Genomic DNA, 20,382 nt, shown 5'->3' with positions numbered 1-20,382 from the left:
GACCTTCCCTGAAATCCAGTAAATCCTAAAAAGTCACTTCCAGTCAAAGTTCACTTGTCCAGTGAAGTTTTCCTGCGTCTGTCTGTCATGGAGTCATTGTCCTCTCCTTTAAAGTTGTATTAAGAGCATGTGTCTGTCCAGCCATTTGACAGTCAGTCTTGTGATTGTTTAGGGGCATTCAGGCATTTACGAATCATGACTTTAGAGGCAATATGGGGCAGTAGGTAAGAATATGGGCTTTAGAGTGAGGCTGCCTGACTCCACATTTCAGCTCTGCCGCTTCCTCCTTCTGCAACCTTAGGAAAGCCATATAACTTCCCAGCAGTTTGGTTTCTTCACTTCTAAGAGGATAATGAGATGTCCTAATTAGATTATTGTGATGATTACCTGTGCTAGTACATGCTGAGTGCTTATATGAATACTTTGGGTCCAAAATAAGTGTTGTATAAAACTTTAAGATTATTATTGACATTATTACTGCTTTACTTATTCTTGACCTATTTTCTGGGTGGAATTTAAAATTATTTGAGAAAAAAATGTTTTTCAGAAAGTTTTTTATAGTGCTTGTCACAAATTTGATGCTTGGTATATTTGAAATTTGGTATAGGGGAAACTGTCAAAGGTTTTTGAATAGGGTTTTATATGTCAAAAGCAGCATTTAGACACCATGCAGCAAGGTATTGAATCAGCGGTTAATTCAGTAATTACAAACAGGTGATAGCTTTTTATTCATTTCTAATTAATAAATGTTTTTTCAGTATTCACCATGTGCCAGACATAGAGATCAGTCATAGAGATTCAGAGCGAACAAGTAACCCTTTCAGTCTTTAAGGCACTTAGCATCCCGTATAGGAAAATTAGTAAGTACATGAACGTGAAGTCTTATTTCCACACTGTATAAAGTGTTACTGACCAGGGTTCTTGGCCTTTCCCGTTCAGTGAAAGAGGAGAGTGAAAAAGTTGGCTTAAAGCTCAACATTCAGAAAACGAAGATCATGGCATCTGGTCCCGTCACTTCATGGCAAATAGATGGGGAAACAGTGGAAACAGTGTCAGACTTTATTTTTGGGGGCTCCAAAATCACTGCAGATGGTGACTGCAGCCATGAAATTAAAAGACACTTACTCCTTGGAAGGAAAGTTATGACCAACCTAGATAGCATATTCAAAAGCAGAGACATTACTTTGCCAACAAAGGTCCTTCTAGTCAAGGCTATGGGTTTTCCAGTGGTCATGTATGGATGTGAGAGTTGGACTGTGAAGAAAGCTGAGTGCCGAAGAATTGATGCTTTTGAACTGCGGTGTTGGAGAATACTCTTGAGAGTCCCTTGGACTGCAAGGAGATCCAACCAGTCCATTCTGAAGGAGATCAGCCCTGGGATTTTTTTGGAAGGAATGATGCGAAAGCTGAAACTCCAGTACTTTGGCCACCTCATGGGAAGAGTTGACTCATTGGAAAAGACTGATGGTGGGAGGGATTGGGGGCAGGAGGAGAAGGGGACGACAGAGGATGAGATGGCTGGATGGCATCACTGACTTGATGGATGTGAGTCTGAGTGAACTTCGGGAATTGGTGATGGACAGGGAGGCCTGGCGTGCTGCGATTCATGGGGTCGCAAAGAGTCAGACACGACTGAGCAACTGAACTGAACTGAATCATCAGAATGTTGTAAGAGGCCAGACGAGAAATTCAGGCAAGGCTTTATTGGGCCCTTTCTGCCGTAAAGGTTCCCTTTCTTGCTTCCTGAGGGGGAGGCAAGCTAGTCCCTTACAAGGGATGAGCATAGGGGTGTGTCCAGGGGTTGGGCTGGGGGGCTTAGGTGATGTGCCCGCCCCTTAGGTGGTGCTGAGTGCAGGGGGCAGGCACAGGACTCTGCTTTTCCCGCCCCTTAGGTGGTGCTGAGTGCGGGAGGCAGGCACAGGACTCTGCTTTTCCCGCCCCTTAGGTGGTGCTGAGTGCGGGAGGCAGGCACAGGACTCTGCTTTTCCCGCCCCTTAGGTGGTGCTGAGTGCGGGAGGCAGGCACAGGACTCTGCTCTTATCCCCAACACCTTGCTTTTGCTCCTGCACTTCATGAAAATCATTAAGTGTCGATTGAGCTTTTTCAGTCTTTTTGTATCTTGTCCATAACATGTCCCAGCTGCACATGTACACAGTTATTTTTAGTCCCTTACAGTTTGTTTGTATTCTGTTGCTCTGGGAAATGTTCGTCCACATGCAAGCGCTGCAGCAAAGGCCCCAGCCCATCTCAGCAGGGTATGTGTAAGCACAGGAGACAGTGGGAAGCAAAGGCAGGGACAGAATTGGCTTCCTCAAGGAGGTGATTCTTGAGTCAACCATAAATAGAAGGCCTTGGAAGGTAAAGATGTGGGAGTGTTCTAGCAAGTAGGCAAATCTGTAGAGGCCAGACCAACATGGTGGCCTACGGAACTGCAAGAGGATAAGTCTTGACTATGGCACAAATAAAGCTGGAGAAGTAATAGGGCTCCATTGCCCTGGGTCGGGGAGATCCCCTGGAGAAGGAAATGGCAACCCACTCCAGTACTCTTGCCTGGAAAATTCCATGGATGGAGGAGCCTGGTGGGCCACGGTCCTTGGGGCCGTAGAGTTGGACACAACTGAGTGACTTCACTCACTCACTATTGCCATAAAAATAGCTTAGACCTTTTCCTGTGGCCAATAGAGAATGTGTGGAGATTTGAATCTCTATAATAAATGATCAAGAAGATTTATAAACTATTGTGATTCTAAATTATGCTTAATTTTACTATTACAGAAGTAAAGAAGCACTGTATGAGCACAGTGTGACCCCTCAACACAGTATCCCGAACAGTAAGAACAACTGGTGCTAATCCCCACTCTCCAATGGTGTTTGCATTGTGTTCCTAACAGGGAAATACACCACGTTTGTGTTTTAGGGTAGCTCTTAGAATGTAGAGTCCCAAGAAGTATGTAGAATCCCAAGTAGTTTTCAAGATAAATTAGCTGAATCATTAAGAACGAGGGGTCTGCAGAAATGAGTCATGTTTCAGAAAATATAGAAGGGAGAGAGATAGGATGAGAGGGGCCCCCAGCAAGGCCACTACTTGGAAGAGCCCTAAGTTGTTACCAAGCCTGTAACTGCTTGCCCCACGACAGGCCAGTGAACCGAGGGATGTGTTGGGGCAAGGAACAGTGACTGTATTTGGAAAGCCAGCAGACCAAGAATGTAGCATCCTGAAGGACCATCTTGCCTGAGTTAGAATTTAGGCTTCCTTTATACTCAAAGGGCGGGAGTTGTTGCAAACAGAAGTTCTTACAGGTGTCCACGTAGGTCTGTTCATGATATTACTATAAAACTCCAACAAGACAATGGTTATTTTCTGTTACACAACTTTTTATCTCTATATAAATGGAAATGTGCTATTCATATCTTTGAAAATAGCCCTTGATAATGGACTATTCTGTGTATTTCAGTCTATAGGCAAAATTCTTAACTTGTAGCAAATGCAATAGAATACAGAGGTTAAAGTAAAATAAATAGATCCAATATGGAATCAGACTTGTTCTTCCCTATTGCAGAGTCACCAGGACCTCAGAGCAGTCACTGGTGGCAGATGATCACGTAATCACATAATGAAGACTCACTGGCTGATCAACATTTGCCTATTATTGATTTCCTATTCCTGTTACTGATATTCCTATTATTGGCCTCATGTTTATGGCAGAAAGTCATAAAATAGGAAATGCTGTGGGAAGGGAAAGCTTGACATTTTGAAAGCTGTCTTCACTCCTCTCTCAAATGTTTAACTTCCACCATGCTGCGTGTGCCTGCATGCGTTGTCTTGCATCATCCTGCTAATGTATTAAGTCTGATAGTTGTTCATCACTAATCAGGGTGAAATAAATCATGTTATGTGTTGAACTGAGCTAAATTCTACCCTCTCTTTATTCATCTGACAGGGTGGTTTTAGAACAGTAAGTTCTACAAATGTCAGTGCACAAACAAACCTTCATTACAGAAGCAATTCACTAATATTGCATAAATCATGATAAGAAACAAAGGATACTGCATCCTAAGAGGCAAACTTTTCAATCATCTAACAAAAGAATACTCCCTCAAATTTGTAAATATGTATTCTCAGCTTGCAATGTTAAAAGTAGCTGCTGGATAAAAATTGTTATTCATACGATTCATGCAGAAGTGTGCCTAAAGTCATTAGTTTCTGGAAACAGTTCACATGTATATTATGTATTTATAAACATACATAAAATTTAAAAATTATGTTCATAAATATATATATATATGTATTTGAAACTCTCAATAGTGAATGCTGAAAGTTTCTAACTATCAGGAACTGTCTCTTATCCTCATAAGAAAGGCTGTATTCAGTAAAATATGCAAGTCAGTGAGAGTCTTATTGACAAACAGCAGATGTGGTGATAAGGCAAAGTCCTGTGTGATGGAATAATACTGTTTCTATTTAAAGAGTGAGTAGTCAGGCTTCCCTGGTGGCTGCCGATGCAGGGTACATCAGTTCAAGCCCTGACCTGGGAGGGTCGCACATGCTGCAGAGCAGCTGAGCCCGCGCCCCACAAGTATCAGGCCTGTGCTCTAGCGCCCAGGGACCGCTGCTGCTGAGTCCATGGCCACAAGTGGGGGCCCGCCAGCCACGCTTCACAGTGACAGGAGTCACTGCCGTGAGAAGCCGGAGCACGGCTAGAGAGGAGCCGCTGCTCACGGCAGCCGGAGGAAAGCCCATGCAGCAACAAAGACCCAGCACAGCCAAAAATCAACCAATCAATCAATCAACCGATATATTAATTAATTTTTTAAAAAATGAGTAGACCTGTCTATTCCGATGAACTTGGTTTTATTCAGCTAATTTCATGAGTGTTGTTGTTCATTTGCTCGTCATGTCCAGCTCTTTGTGACCTCGTGGACTGCAGCACGCCAGGCCTCCCTGTCCCTCACTATCTCCCGGAATCTGCCCAGGTTAATGACCACTGAATCCGTGATGCCATCCAGCCATCTCATCCTCTGTCGCTGTCTTCTCCTTCTGCCTTCACTCTTTCTCAGCATCAAGGTTTTTTCCAATGAATTGGCTGTTTGCATCAGGTGGCCAAAGTATTGGAGCCTCAGCTTCAGCATCAGTCCCTCCAGTGAACATTCAGGGCTGATTTCATGATCTAGAGCGGCAATTAACAATGAAGGTGTTCAGAGTAGGATCTCTTAAAAAACTATTTTACTATAAACTCTCACATGAATACTTTAGTATATATTCTTATTGTGGAACTGAGGAATATAATATCTTGTTCAATGCATTACTAAGGCTTCTTATTTTTTTAACAGCTAGTTAATCAAATTATTCCTTACATTTTTCCAGAAACTAATTTGAAACCTCTTTCAAAGATACAAGTAACTGATTAAAAATAAAATCAGTTCCCCAGACTCATTCGTGGTTGCCTAGGGGGATAGGAGGGGAGGGATGGACTTGGAATTTGGGGTTACTAGATACAGACTATTACCTATAGAATGGGTAAGCAACAGAGTCATAGCATAGCACAGGGAACTATCTAATCTCCTGTGATAAATGATAATAAAAAAGAATATCTATTAAAAAGTATATATATATAAAATTGAGTCACTTTGCTTTTCAGCAGAAATTAGCACAACATTATAAATCAATTATACTTCAATAAAATAGTATGAAATCAGTTTTCATATTAAAATAAAAACTAAACAAAAAGATGAGTGAAATAAATAAAAGTAGAAAATAAGATTAAGCCCCAAGGATCAGCCTGACAGAAAAGACCATCTTGAGAATTCGATAAATGTGGTTCAAAATTATATCCAGATCATATATTAGGCACAAATAACTTTTAGGCTTTTATTTTTTTTAGATATTTATTTCTAAAGATGACTTGGGAATAATTAATAATGACCTATTTAATGAATAAACTTTACTAAAATCTTATATTCTGAAAAAAATTGTGTCTGTCTTAAAATTCACTGAAAACGTAAACAATCTGGCACCCAGGAAAGCTGCACATTTTTATCACACAGACAGTTGAGTTTCCCACTTCTTTTCCTCTCTGGAAGAATGAGTAAATGGCGAGGTATGATCCGTGTTATACTTAGCTCGTGATCCTTTTCAGTTTTACTTACGGTTTTTAGGCTTTTAAAGTAATGTCACTTCAGCTTCATCTTTATCAACTAGTTATTTTTGTAGGTTTGATTTAACCCTGCAGTATGTACTAATGTGGGGCTTCCCTTGTGCTTCAGCTGATAAAGAATTGGCCTGCAATGCAGGAGACCTGGGTTCAATTCCTGGGTTGGGAAGATCCCCTGGAGAAGGGATAGGCTACCCACTCCAGTATTTTTGGGCTTCCCTGGTGGCTCAGATGGTAAATCTACCTGCTATACTGGAGACGTGGGTTTGATCCCTGTGTTGGAAAGATCCCCTGGAGGAGGGCATGGCAAGCTACTCCAGTGTTCTTGCCTGGAGAATCCCATGGACAGAGGAGCCTGGTGGGCTACGGTTCATGGGGTTGCAGAGTTGGACACGACTGAGCGACTAAGCACAGCACAGCATGTATGTGATGTTACTCTGTGTAAAACAGTAGTTTGGCATTTTGTGAAGAGGCAAAGACTGAGCAGTTTCGCCTGTGTTGTAGATCTCGAGCAGCAGTCGACTTTTCCATGTAGAACCCGGGAGCAGGAGATTCAGAGTCGAATCTCTTCTCCTTCCCCACTCCTGGTTACCAGTCGCTTGAAATACGTAAGTTAGTAGACTTGCTTGAGGGCAGCAAGGCAAGTCCCATCCCTACCCACTGGAACTCAGCTTTGATATGTAAGCTCCCTTCCCCACCCTTCCAGAGTCCACACGTTCCCATTCCAAAACTGATTTTAAAGACATTTTTAACATAATGATGCAACTTGGTGGGCACCATGGCAACTTTACAGTGAGTTCTGTTTTGACCTTCAGTTACATTTTTCAGCTTTGTGAGGCACCTTGTCATCAAAGACAACGGCCAGCAGTGTGACCCATGAGACAGTGGACCCTGTTCCATGAGCTCTCGTGAATTCACTGGGATTCTCAGTACTCTGTGGTCAAGAAATCTGATGTGGAGACAGTCTTCTCAAAATATGGCAAACTGTGGGCTTCTCTGTTCATAAGGGCCTTGCCTTCGTTCACTGTGTTAATGAGAGATGTGCCCGCGCTGCTGTGGCAGGAGAGGATGGCAGGATGACGGCTGGTTTTAGATTCTAATCTGGCCGCAGGAAAAGCCGGTGTAAAGTAACATGCAGTGGAGATGCAGCTCCTCTTTTACTTGGACTGTGACTTTCATGGGCCTTACAGTGACAGGAGGTGTGGTTATCTTGCACAGTTTCTTCTCTTCTTATTCTTCTCGCTGTAGTGCCCTCAGAACGCCAGCGTGCATCAAGAATCGCCTCACAAAGGGGCAAAAGCTGCTTTGATTCTAAGAGCATTTGGTGGGGATCTTCTCCTAAGTCTGGAAAGTAGAAAGGAGATGACCATCAGACCCTTAAGTTGGAGTTGACCCAGATGAAACAAAAAGTGGATTCTCTGCTGGAAAGCCTAGAAAACACTGAAAAGGAACAGAGCAAGCAAGGAGCAGAGATGAAGGATGAAGCGTCAGAAGGGGAGCAGAGCAGCAGAAGAGAGATGAGACTCATGTGAAGATGGAGTCTGAAGATGACTCTGCAGAGAGGGGGGACCACTGGGCGATGATGGTGATGACGACAGAGAGGCGACCACTGGAAGTGACCATGGATGATGGGGAGGAGGCTGGAAAGTGGAGAATGACCACGGAGAGAGCGTTAGCAGCGAGAGTGACTCTTGCGTACATGGTGGGGTTTGGAAACCTTGTCCCATTTTTCTTTACTAGGCGCTTGTCTAGGACCAACATTTTCACCAGATCCTCTCCCCGGGCACTTTCAGAACACACTCACTGTTCTCCCCATCCTAGTCCTTCCGTGACCATCAGTGCATCCTGCCCTGTGCCCGATCCCATTTCCATTTCCTTCCTTCCGTGACCATCAGTGCATCCTGCCCTGCCCCGATCCCATTTCCATTTCCTTCCTTCCGTGACCATCAGTGCATCCTGCCCTGCGCCCGGTCCCATTTCCATTTCCTTCCTTCCGTGACCATCAGTGCATCCTGCCCTGCCCCGGTCCCATTTCCATTTCCTTCCTTCCGTGACCATCAGTGCATCCTGCCCTGCGCCCAGTCCCATTTCCATTTCCTTCCTTCCGTGACCATCAGTGCATCCTGCCCTCCCCGTTTCATTTCCTTCCTTCCGTGACCATCAGTGCATCCTGCCCTGCGCCCGGTCCCATTTCCATTTCCTTCCTTCCGTGACCATCAGTGCATCCTGCCCTGCCCCGGTCCCATTTCCATTTCCTTCCTTCCGTGACCATCAGTGCATCCTGCCCTGCCCCGGTCCCATTTCCATTTCCTTCCATGCTCCTAGTAGTTACATTAAGTCTTAACCGGTGATTTTTGCTTTGAATTTTGATACCTCTTTAAGACATAACAGTAAAGAGGATAATATGGTTTCTATCAACCATCTCCAAAATAATCTCCTGTTATGCAGGGAGTGCAGTTCTTCCCATTCATACAGTAGTTCCGTAGTTGCTTCCCTGACTACAAAGATGATCTTCTTAGTTGATTAGCACCTCAGACTGGCTTTGAGTTAGAGGTGTGTGTGTCAACCCCACCTAACAGAGCTGTGTGGGCTTGCTCAGCACAGATGGAACAATGTGTTTTTTCAGATGCATCCTCTAGAAAACTAAGCAGTGTAACAGACTGAAGATTTGTTTTCTAAAGTTGATACTGTGCGTTATTTTTGTGAACAGGCTCATGTTTGGGATGTTTTTTTTTTTTTTTTTTTTTCCCGTCAAAATACACGAGTCCTTAATTGGGAGAAAACAAAACAAAAAACAAACAGTAGTTTGCCCTATAAGTTAAAAACAATAAACAAACAACTCTGAAAAGCTACTTTCCCAAACCATTAACTTGCACATTGAAATTTCATTGTTGAAATTCTTTCCCTAAAGTTGTGCTGTTTAATCAACTTTTTTACCCTTAGGTTACACACAATAGGACTTCCCTGTAGCTCAAATGGTAAAGAATCTGCCTGCGATGCAGGAGACCAAGGTTTGATCCCTGGGTCGGGAAGATCCCTTGGAGGAGGGAATGGCAACCCACTCCAGTATTCCTGCCTGGAGAATTCCTTGGACAGAGGAGCCTGGTGGGCTACAGTCCATGGGGTTGCAAGGAGTAGGACTAACACGCATACAGACAATAGGTGTCTCGAATAGCTTCAAGAATGTAAGCAAAAATATAATTAGCAATTATTCTCTTAAAAATATATATTACATACCCACATGCTGGTAACAATGTTTTTATTACAATGCATTTAATTCCTCTCCAGTTCTGTGTTTCCATCTAATTAGTTTTCAAAATTTTAAATTCCACAAATATTGTTTAAGGGCCAATTAATGTTCCATTGTGTTATTTAATCTTAAATTCTCTCCCCTGAGGATATTAGCATGTTTGTTTTGCAGATAAGAAAATTAGCAGTGTTAAAGGATTGTAGTAAGTGACAGGGAGGTAAAGGTTTTTAACACTTGTAGCTAGGTTGGTAAAGAATCTGCCTTCAGTGCAGGAGACCTGGTTAGATCCCTGGGTTGGGAAGATCCCCTGGAGAAGGAAATGGCAACCTACTCCAGTATCCTTGCCTGGAAAACCTCATGGACAGAGGAGCCTGGTGGGTTGCAGTCCATGGGGTCGCAAAGAATCAGGCAGGACAGCGTCTAACGCTTCACTTCACACTTGGAAATAGCATCCCAATGGCTGCTGCAATTAGCACAACTCCTCACAGTCTGTCCTTACTGGATCCCCTGTTCAAATCTCAATTTTTATGTCAACACTCGTAGGCCACACACCTTAATTCAGTCTTCTGGGGCCTTGAAGAGCTATGCCCCCTAATACCATCTATTTAGTTCTCAGTACAAGACAGAATAAGTCCAGGATATCTGAACTCTCCCACATCAAAATACAAGTTTTCTCCTTACTAGGTTCCATTCTATTTTCCCTTTAAATGCTTCACTTAGATTGTTACTTGGGATAACAAATTGATTGCTTTTACACAAGGCCATTGGATGTTAATTTATGTTTCTGGGAAAACAATTCATTAAAATTCCTTTCTCTTCTAAAACAAAAGGAACTGGGAGGTCAATCGGTAGGGTTTGATGGATGGGTGCATCAGTAATTTTGAAGATAAAAACTGACAGTATCAATTTCATTAACATGTATCCTGTGCCGAATTAGTAAATTAAGATAATTGGGTAAAAAGAAAAAAGTGTCTTTCTTGAGTTACAGGTGGAAGTGCGAGCAGGCTTCCTGAGAAGGGTGACCATATGTCCATGCTCTGCCTACGGCAGTCCCGGCTCGTGCCTGCTGTGCTGTTACTCACTCTAGTTTAACATCTATCCAGACCTTTTAAGGACATGATTTTATTATTTATTTTATGAAGATGAGCTGGGTTGTGTCTGACAGATTTTTGCTTGGCTCGTAGCTTCTGCCATAATCTGGTCTAGTGTTTGTGAGGCCCAGATGCAATGAAGCACCAGGTGCAATGAAACTTCTGGTTAAATGTGAAAGACAGTGACCAGCCTGTCTCTCTATTCCCAGTACTTTCCAGCTTCAGCTTCTCTTCAAAGCCTGCATGCATTGTGCTTGCTATAACAGAAAGCTCTCTGACCTCAAGACGAGGTACAGCAAACTCCTTCTCTGACAGATTCACAAAGCTGCCAGGACACAGGAAATGGGGAAATTTTGTTTGTGGTTTGATAACTGTGTACAGAAAACACCGGTGGCTAATCACGTTCCTAGAGAGTAGTCTATAGTCTTTTGTCACTTATCGTATGGTTTATGTCTGTATGCATACAGCTGTTTACATGGTTCGAAAAGCTTTTTTATTTTGGAATTAAGCCCCTTTTGCAGAGGAAAATATGAAATGATTGTTTAATGAGATGTTAGGTACCAGATTTGCAGTTCTTTTAAATATGTAACTTGTACAAAAAGTTTGTTGATATTTCCAATCCATTATGGAGCCTGTATATGTGTCACTAACCAGGGGACCACCTGAAGATGCAGATTTGCTGAAGAAGTACCAGAGGCCTCTTCAAATTCTGTTTGCTTCAAAATTAGTTAGAAATTTAGAGTCAAAGTAATCATAAGAATGGAGTGGTGAAAATATTCATATTTTGAAAAGCGGACAAACTAATTATTACAGACAATACTTGCAAATAGGAATATATTGAATTAGATCCGAACAAAAGGAAAAACTAAACAGATGACAGAGCTCAGCTGGTATAAAAGACTTAATTTTGGAATTTTGGAATTGCATTTTGAACTATCTTGAATTATGGGAAGTTACTCCTTGGAAGGAAGTTATGACCAACCTAGACAGCATATTCAAAAGCAGAGACATTACTTTGCCAACAAAGGTCCTTCTAGTCAAGGCTACGGTTTTTCCTGTGGTCATGTATGGATGTGAGAGTTGGACTGTGAAGAAAGCTGAGCACTGAAGAATTGACGCTTTTGAACTGTGGTGTTGGAGAAGACTCTTGAGAGTCCCCTGGACTGCAAGGACATCCAACCAGTCCATTCTAGAGATCAGTCCTGGGTGTTCTTTGGAAGGACTGATGCTAAAACTGAAACTCCAGTACTTAGGTCACCTCATGCGAAGAGTTGACTCATTGGAAAAGACTCTGATGCTGGGAAGATTGGGGGCAAGAGGAGAAGGGGACGACAGAGGATGAGATGGCTGGATGGCATCACTGACTCGATGGACGTGAGTCTGAGTGAACTCCGGGAGTTGGTGATGGACAGGGAGGCCTGGTGTGCTGCAATTCATGGGGTCGCAAAGAGTCGGACACGACTGATCGACTGAACTGAACTGAACCGATACAAACTATTAATACTACATTTAGAGTGGGCAGACAACAAGGCCCTACTGTATAGCACATGAAGCTATATCCAAACTCTTGAGATAAACCATAATAGAAAAGAATATTAAAAAAATAAATGTATATATATGTAAAACAGAGTAACTTTGCTATAAGCAGAGATTGGTACAACACTGTAAATCAAACATACTTCAATAAATAAAATTATGGTGTAACAAAAAAAGAGCCAACTGAACTGTCCGTGATTTTTATGTATTATTTATAAACTGCATTTTGGAAGATGTCTGCAGGTAATTTTACAGAAAAAAGAAAAAATAGAACCATATAGAAAAGTGCATTTTCCAAATAATACTATGAATTAGAATCTGTTTAAAGTTACTAAATATGTGCATAAATAATTTTCTGCTTATGTTATTTCTAAACATATTTCTCTTGGTAAAATTCTATAGAGCTTTACAAGGCTTAAAAAAATTCCTAACTACTTCAGTGTATATTTTCTACAGTCAAAAATAGTCTCTGATAAAATCAGTACAGCTATCAAAATCTGGAAATGAAGTATTTTGGTGTCCTGTACTGCACGAGAAATGTGCTATTTTTATTTTTTCAAAAATTTTATTTGGAAAATTGTTACTGAATGTTTAATGCTATTTAATGCTTCACCAGTATATTGTTTATTTGTCTTCATGATTGATTTATTTATTCTTAGCTGCCATGGGTCTTTGTGGCTGTGTGTGTGCTTTCTCTAGGTGCAGCGAGTAGGGGCTGCTCTTTGCTGCACTGCATGGGCTTCTCATGGCTGTGGCCCCTCTTGTTGCAGAGCAGAGACTCGGGCTCAGGGGCTTCAGTTGCTGAGGCTCTTGGGCCCTCGAGTGGGGTCTCAATAGCTGTGGTGCACGGGCTGAGTTGCTCCACACCGTATGGAATCCTCCCAGACCAAGGATCGGACCCTTATCCCCTGCACTGGCAGGCGGACTCTTACCCACTGACCATCAGGGAAGCCACCTCACCAGGATGTTAAAACATAGCTGTCCATAGTTAATTAGACAGTGTAAAATTAAATAATTTAGTTATTTTTATTGCTCCCATGGACTGTTAAATATACTGTGATTTGCATGATAAATTATATGGCTTCTTGCTCATGTCTCAAGGATATATGGAAGTTGACCAGATAAAAGCAGGGAGGAGAGGGCGTTCCAGGAACTTGATTCTACTTGAGGCTGCTACTCTCTGTTCTGTGTCTCCTCTTTGTCATTAGCGTTTGCCTTGGAAATGGAATTCCACCAGCTACCAAGGCTGTGGAGACCACCTCTCTCTAAAATGGGACAGTTTTAGAGGTGGCTGGACAGATGCCTTCAAAGATGTCAAGTACCAGTTGTCTTGAAATTGTAAATTGATAGTTTTAAGCTATGGCACCCTATTCTACAAATAAAGCATTCTAAAGAGGATTAAAAAAATAACCCCGTATTATGACACAAGTGATTGTCAGATTTTCTTTCCTTTTAAAATTCATAATTTGGGTAAAATAATTTTTAAAATATTTAATAAAAACATTTTTAACTGCTTGAGAGGATGAATTGGTATTGGGTAGGAGAGTCATACGCAACTGTCAGTGGGGAACTGGGAGAGGTCTTCACTTCAGGAATTATAAATGCAATCAAGTTGCTTTAATGAACGTCAAACATAATGAAATGTTCATTGAAATGCTCCGAATTCTTTGCACTTGGTCTTCTTAAGGCTTGTCAAAATGAAGGACAACTATATAATATGTATACAAGTAGAACAAATAATGGGGTACTGTAAGTGTTTCCTAGCTCTATGAGTAAGTAGATGGCCTAAAGAGATCAAAAGAGAGATCAAGAGAAAATGGCATTTGATCTATCCATCCACTCTTCTCTCTGCCCATCCCCCTACCCACCACTCAGTTACTCGTATGTTCAACTAATAGTTAATGGGTGCATACTTTTGACACATTTCCTTGGCAAAGAATTTTAAAAAAAACCTCACCCTGATCTTAAGCTTTCAGTCTAATGCAGGGATTCAAATCGAGTAGATATATTTCAGTGTAGCTAGGAGATTTCTGCTTATATGCTAATACCTTGGAGCGAGATGAGTTATTTTCTGAGAACTTAGATATTTAATATCTTAATAGTTACACTTCATGCTAGTAAAATGCTCATCCTTGGGTAAATATAATCTGCACTTAACTTTTCTATTTCATTTAAACAAATTTTTAAAGTATCTAGCAATTGTTTGGAGAAGGCAATGGCACCCCACTCCAGTACTCTTGCCTGGAAAATCCCATGGATGGAGGAGCCTGGTAGGCTGCAGTCCATGGGGTTGCTAAGAGTCAGATACGCTGAGCATCTTCACTTTCACTTTTCACTTTCATGCATTGGAGAAGGAAATGGCAACCCACTCCAGTGTTCTTGCCTGGAGAATCCCAGGGACAGGGGAGCCTGGTGGGCTGCCGTCTGTGGGGTTGCACAGAGTCGGACACGACTGAAGCGACTTAGCAGCAGCAGCAGCAACTGTTTTATTTATTTATTGGCCATGTGTCAGGAAGCATTTAACAGGAGGCTTCCTGTGTGCTGTTTTGGATCTGTCATGAATCCTCTGTTCCTTATTCCTGAATATTCAGAAATTAAGAGGAGTGGCAAACCACTCCTGGGGCTGAGAAATGCATGCACTTCCTTCGTTAGTTTTTCCATACCGTGATAAGTAGCTATTTACGACCCTCTTCCTTTTTATGAACCATACGGTAAAAGTGATTATTTACAACCCTCTCTCTTTGATATGGATTGCCTTATGTTTCCTTGATAATTTGTAAGTCTGGACTTTTGATTTTTATATTTGCTGAACAAAGCTACCTTGTAAGACAGTATATACACCCACACGATGTTAAATAAAATACCCTTGTTCCATCAGAGCTTGGGCCCCTGTGTCTTTCTTTCTTTCTCTTTGTCTTTCTTTCTCTCTCTCTCAGACTAAGTCTTTGGAGTGCAGAAGCCCACTGAGCTCACTTTCTTGCCTGGGCTTGCAAGACCCTCACAAGAGGGTGCCCTGTGCCTATTTGAAACAGTGCAAGCCCCATGTCAAGGACTTTATTGGTTTTATGCATAAACCAAAAAATATCAGCCTCTTTCTCTCTCTTTTACTTTCTTATCGTCAACTCTGGACAACCAGGTTCCAGTCCATTAAAAGACCTCAACAGCCATGCATATGAGATCTTAGTTCCCCAGTCATGGATTGAACCCAAGTCCATTGTGTTGGAAGCACAGAGTCTTAACCACTGGACCTCCAGGGAAATCCTCATTTAAACAAATTTTTATTGATTACTTATGACATGGGCACAAGAGTACAGAGAAATCTGGTAAAACAACATCCTTGAACATGAACAAAGAGGGTGTAATAATGATAGTCATAATTTGAAACTCACCCTGCTCATGCTCTGGGAAGACAGAGAAGGGGCACCTCATATGACCCTGGCCTGAGAGCTGGGGAGGGGGAGACAGTGTCAGGAAAGACTTCTGGGGAGAGTCTTTAAGAATGCATGGAAACTAACCATGTAAGAGAAGGAATCAAATTGCCAGCATCCGTTGGATCATGGAAAAAGCAAGAGTTCCAGGAAAGCAGCTACTTTTCCTTTACTGACTACACCAAAGCCGTTGACTGTGGACGACAAGAAACCATGGAAAACTCTTCAAGAGAAGGGAATACCAGACCACTTTACCTGCCTCCTGAGAAATCTGTATGCAGGTCAGGAAGCAACAGTTAGAACTGGACATGGAACAACAGACTGGTTCCAAATAGGAAAAGGAGTACATCAAGGCTGTGTATTGTCACCCTGCTCATTTAACTCATACGCAGAGTGCATCATGGGAAACGCGGGCGGGAGGAAGCACTGAGGAGAGTTCCCTGTGCTGTTCAGACAGTTCCCATCACTTACCTGTTTTATGCAGAGTAGTGCGTATAGGTCAATCCCAGTCCATCCACTTCCCCTTTCCCCTTTTGGTGACCATAATTTGTTCTCTATGTCTGTTTCTCTATTTCTGCTTTGCAAATAGGTTCATCTACTTTTTTAGATTCCGCATGTTTGCATTAATATACCTTGTTTGTTTTTCTCTTTCTCACGCTTCTCTCTGTATGACTCTAGGTCCATTCATGTCACTGCAAATGGCACAATTTGTTCCCTTTTGTGTCTGAGTGATATTCCACTGTTATCACACCACATCTTTATCCATTCCTCTGTGGACATTTAGATAGCTTCCATTGGCTATTGTAAATAGTGGTGTTGTGAACATTGGGGTGCATATATCTTTGGGAGTTGTTATTTTTTTCCCCAGATATATGCCCAGGAGGTTGGTTTTTTGAGGTGGGAATTCAAGATGCCTGAATTACCTCCAGGCTGATTGGTCTGGCAGACAAACGAATGTGCAAACCTGAAACTCCGTGAAGAAGTTGGTCTTCAAGGGAGCATTTGAGGTTAACTAACACGAGGATGGAGTTGTATAGACACACAGCAAGGCAGTTGACAATGGAACCTTTGAGAATGTACAGAAATAGAGGAATAGAAATCAGGAGAGAAACGATCAAAGACGAGGAATGGTCAGGGGTGAGAGATGAGCTCGTGAGGTGTGATAGCGCATCTGCCAAAGAAACTTTTCAGGAAGGAAGCTGTCTTAGTAACAGTGCTGCACAAAGGCATGCTCAGGTATGAATGAGAAGTTCGCCTGGGCATGGCGGTTAGTGGGAGAGAAACACTTAGGACTTAAGTGGAGGCAGTGCTGTTCTTCTCTGCAAACTTGATGGCTGGCTGCTCAAAAAAATGTTTGTGACATGAGTGAAAGAATAAACAAGTAAATTACACTGATTTATACTGAATAAAGAACCTTTATTGAGAATATATTAATAGAAGCAACTCTCTGTGCCTAGACTCTTACAGTGATCGTTGGCTGGAGTATTATATCAAATATCATGTCTAAGAAAATAGAGATTATTAATGCTTCTCCCTTAATTACTTCATAGTGCTATAAATGAATCTGTTGATGTCTATGAAGTATTTTTGATACTTTCAGAAGTAGGCATTGCAGGGATGTATTTTTTTGTTCCTTTTCATGCTAATATGCACAAATAACTGAATTACGCCAGTGGCAAGACAAGTCCAATGTGTAAACTGACTCATTTAATTTATAAATGATCATTTGTATGTCCTGAAATATGCCAAGTTGTGCCTACAATGCTGTGAATAGCTGTCTCCAAAAATGTAAAAAGTAGATATAATACTCATCACCACCTTAATGCATTCTGGATGCCAAAGAGGAGGGAAAGTTGTCTTGCATGATATTTAAATGTAATTGATATGGATTTCAGAATTATTTTCTTTTACAGGTAGTTCAGGATATTCAACATGTTTAATATCAACTGGCAATTCTACTAAGATTTTTTTTAAGATAAGAGAATAGTTACAGATGAATTTAATAAAACTTTACATGTATAGCCTATGCCTATTTATCTTTTTATTCCACAAATTGAGAGTTAAATGCTAAATGCTACAGAAATTAATTTCTATAAATTGAATCACAGTTTAAGAAAATTAGTCATTTACTCCTCTTGTTAATGCAGTGAGAAAGGAATGGTGCAAAAGTTGCCCAGCTTGAAAAGCTCTATATTATGTTTTTACTCATAAGGGAATACTTTATTCTTTGTATTTACTCTCAAGAGCATTCACAGTTAGTGATTCACATGTCATTATTTTTATTCCTATTGTGCATTTGCAGTATAAAGCAAAATATTGTGAATTATTGGGTCAAAAATTGTTGGATGCTACCAAAGAATAAATTCATTCTCTCTTTGCAGTTAAATTAACACCCTAACTCTATCTGGATGTATGTTTTCAACTTGAAAGACTGAAAAAAGTGATGTGTGATTGTCAGTCAAGCCAATCTGACCTGCATGCTTGTCTGCACTACTGCTGCTACTGAGTACCACAAACCACATAAGCAGAAATTGTAATCTTTATTTTCAGAAGTTCTCAAGAACCATATGCAGATCAATAAGAGAACCACTCAGTGCTGAAGCCTCCAGAGACTCACACACACGTAGAAGGTGTCTAAGGTGGGAGAGCTCCGTGGGCTCCAACGAATTCAGAGGAGTCTTCACAGGGAAGGTGGTCTTCTTCCCGTTTTGCTTGCGTTGGTCATAGTGCCAGGGAGAAATCTCTTTTCCCAATTGGTGCTAGAATCCTGTTTTTGATGACTGGGAGGTGGGAAAAGAGGAAGTAAATTTGTCACTCGGAGGAGCTCATGATTAAAGCAAGAGACCAAGAAACAGCAGATCTTCAACAGTTTTGGACTGCAGGGGTATTTTTTCCATTCTTTCCTTACTCAAGAAACACAACCACAGGCCTGCTTTGGGCAAAGTCATTTTTACTCAGTCTTTTGAGACTTGCAGTGGCAGAAAAATACCTCCTTCACGGACTCGTGTACACAATGGAGGAGGGACAGTGGGATGAATGGAGAAAGTAGCATCGATACATATACATGATGGATATACACATGTATATGCACTGTCGTGTGTGAAGTAGATAGCTGGTGAGAAGTTGCTTATAACCCAGGGAGCCCAGCCTGGTGCTGTGTGATGACCTAGAGGGCAATTGTATAATTGTGGCCAGTTCACATTGGTGTATAGCAGAAACCAACACAACATTGTAAAACAATTATCCTGCAATTAAAAATAAAGGATATGTATGTGTATATATGTATATATTTTTTTTTTTTCCAGTAGTCACTTTTATTTTTCCACATTTATTTTTCCAGTAGTCACTTATGGATGTGAGAGCTGGACTATAAAGAAAGCTGAGCGCCAAAGAATTGATGCTTTTGAACTGTGGTGTTGGAGAAGACTCTTGAGAGTCCCTTAGACTGAAAAGAGATCCACCACTCCATCCTAAAGGAGATCAGTCCTGGGTGTTCAAGGGAAGGACTGATGTTGAAGCTGAAACTCCAATACTTTGGCCACCTGATGCAAAGAGCTGACTCATTTGAAAAGACCCTGATGCTGGGAAAGATTGAGGGCAGGAGGAGAAGGGGACAACAGAGCATGAGATGGTTGGATGGCATCACCGACTCAATGGACATGAGTTTGGGTAAATTCCAGGAGTTGGTGATGGACAGGGAAGCCTGGCGTGCTGCAGTCCATGGGGTCACAAAGAGTCAGACACGACTGAGCGACTGAACTGATACTGATACACATTTACTTTAAAAGAAAACACATATTCCTTGTATATACATCTATATTCCTTCCTTTAGTTATCTTGGCAATAGCAAATTTTTCTTTAGTATAATATTTAAAGGACCATGCCTCTTTACTTTGGAGAAGGAAATGGCAACCCACTCCAGTGTTCTTGCCTGGAGAATCCCAGGGACAGGGGAGCCTGATGGGCTGCCGTCTATGGGGTCGCAAAGAGTCGGACACAACTGAAGCAACTTAGCAGCAGCAGCAAGCAGCATCTTTACTTAAAAAGATTCACTGTGATTGCATCATCAGATCAGTCACTCAGTCGTGTCCGACTCTTTGCAACCCCATGAATGGCAGCACGCCAGGCCTCCCTGTCCATCACCAACTCCCGGAGTTCACTCAGACTCACGTCTATCAAGTCAGTGATGCCATCCAGCCATCTTATCCTCTGTCGTCCCCTTCTCCTCTTGCCCCAATCCCTCCCAGCATCAGAGTGTTTTCCAATGAGTCAACTCTTCGCATGACGTGGCCAAAGTACTGGACTTTCAGCTTTAGCATCATTCCTTCCAAAGAAATTGCAGGGCTAATCTCCTTCAGAATGGACTGGTTGGATCTCCTTGCAGTCCAAGGGACTCTCAAGAGTCTTCTCCAACACCACAGTTCAAAAGCATCAATTCTTCGGCACTCAGCCTTCTTCACAGTCCACCTCTCACATCCATACATGACCACAGGAAAAACCATAGCCTTAACTAGACGAACCTTTGTTGGCAAAGTAATGTCTCTGCTCTTCAATATGCTATCTAGGTTGGTCATAACTTTCCTTCCAAGGAGTAAGCGTCTTTTAATTTCATGGCTGCAGTCACCATCTGCAGTGATTTTGGAGGCCAAAAAAATAAAGTCTGACACTGTTTCCACTGTTTCCCCATCTATTTCCCATGAAGTGACGGGACCAGATGCCATGATCTTCGTTTTCTGAATGGTGAGCTTTAAGCCCACTTTTTCGGTCTCCTCTTTCGCTTTCATCAAGAGGCTTTTGAGTTCCTCTTCACTTTCGCCGTAAGGGTGGTGTCATCTGCATATCTGAGGTTATTGATATTTCTCCCGGCAATCTTGATTCCAGCTTGTGTTTCTTCCAGTCCAGCATTTCTCATGATGTACTCTGCA

At 41.8% G+C, this 20,382-nt stretch overlaps 1 protein-coding gene and 1 pseudogene across 1 annotated transcript in view; both read left to right on the top strand.

Moving 5' to 3' along the window:
• The window catches only part of KCNH8 (potassium voltage-gated channel subfamily H member 8), a 493,246-nt gene that overhangs the window by 82,606 nt on the left and 390,258 nt on the right, over positions 1-20,382 (top strand). The gene's annotated exons all lie outside the window — the stretch shown is intronic.
• On the top strand, positions 7,051-7,781 carry LOC102281289 (heterogeneous nuclear ribonucleoprotein C pseudogene; annotated as a pseudogene).

Source organism: Bos mutus, chromosome 1 (assembly GCF_027580195.1).
Source record: "Bos mutus isolate GX-2022 chromosome 1, NWIPB_WYAK_1.1, whole genome shotgun sequence".
NCBI classification, from domain to species: Eukaryota; Metazoa; Chordata; class Mammalia; order Artiodactyla; family Bovidae; genus Bos; species Bos mutus.
This window is presented reverse-complemented; position numbering and strand designations above follow the sequence as displayed.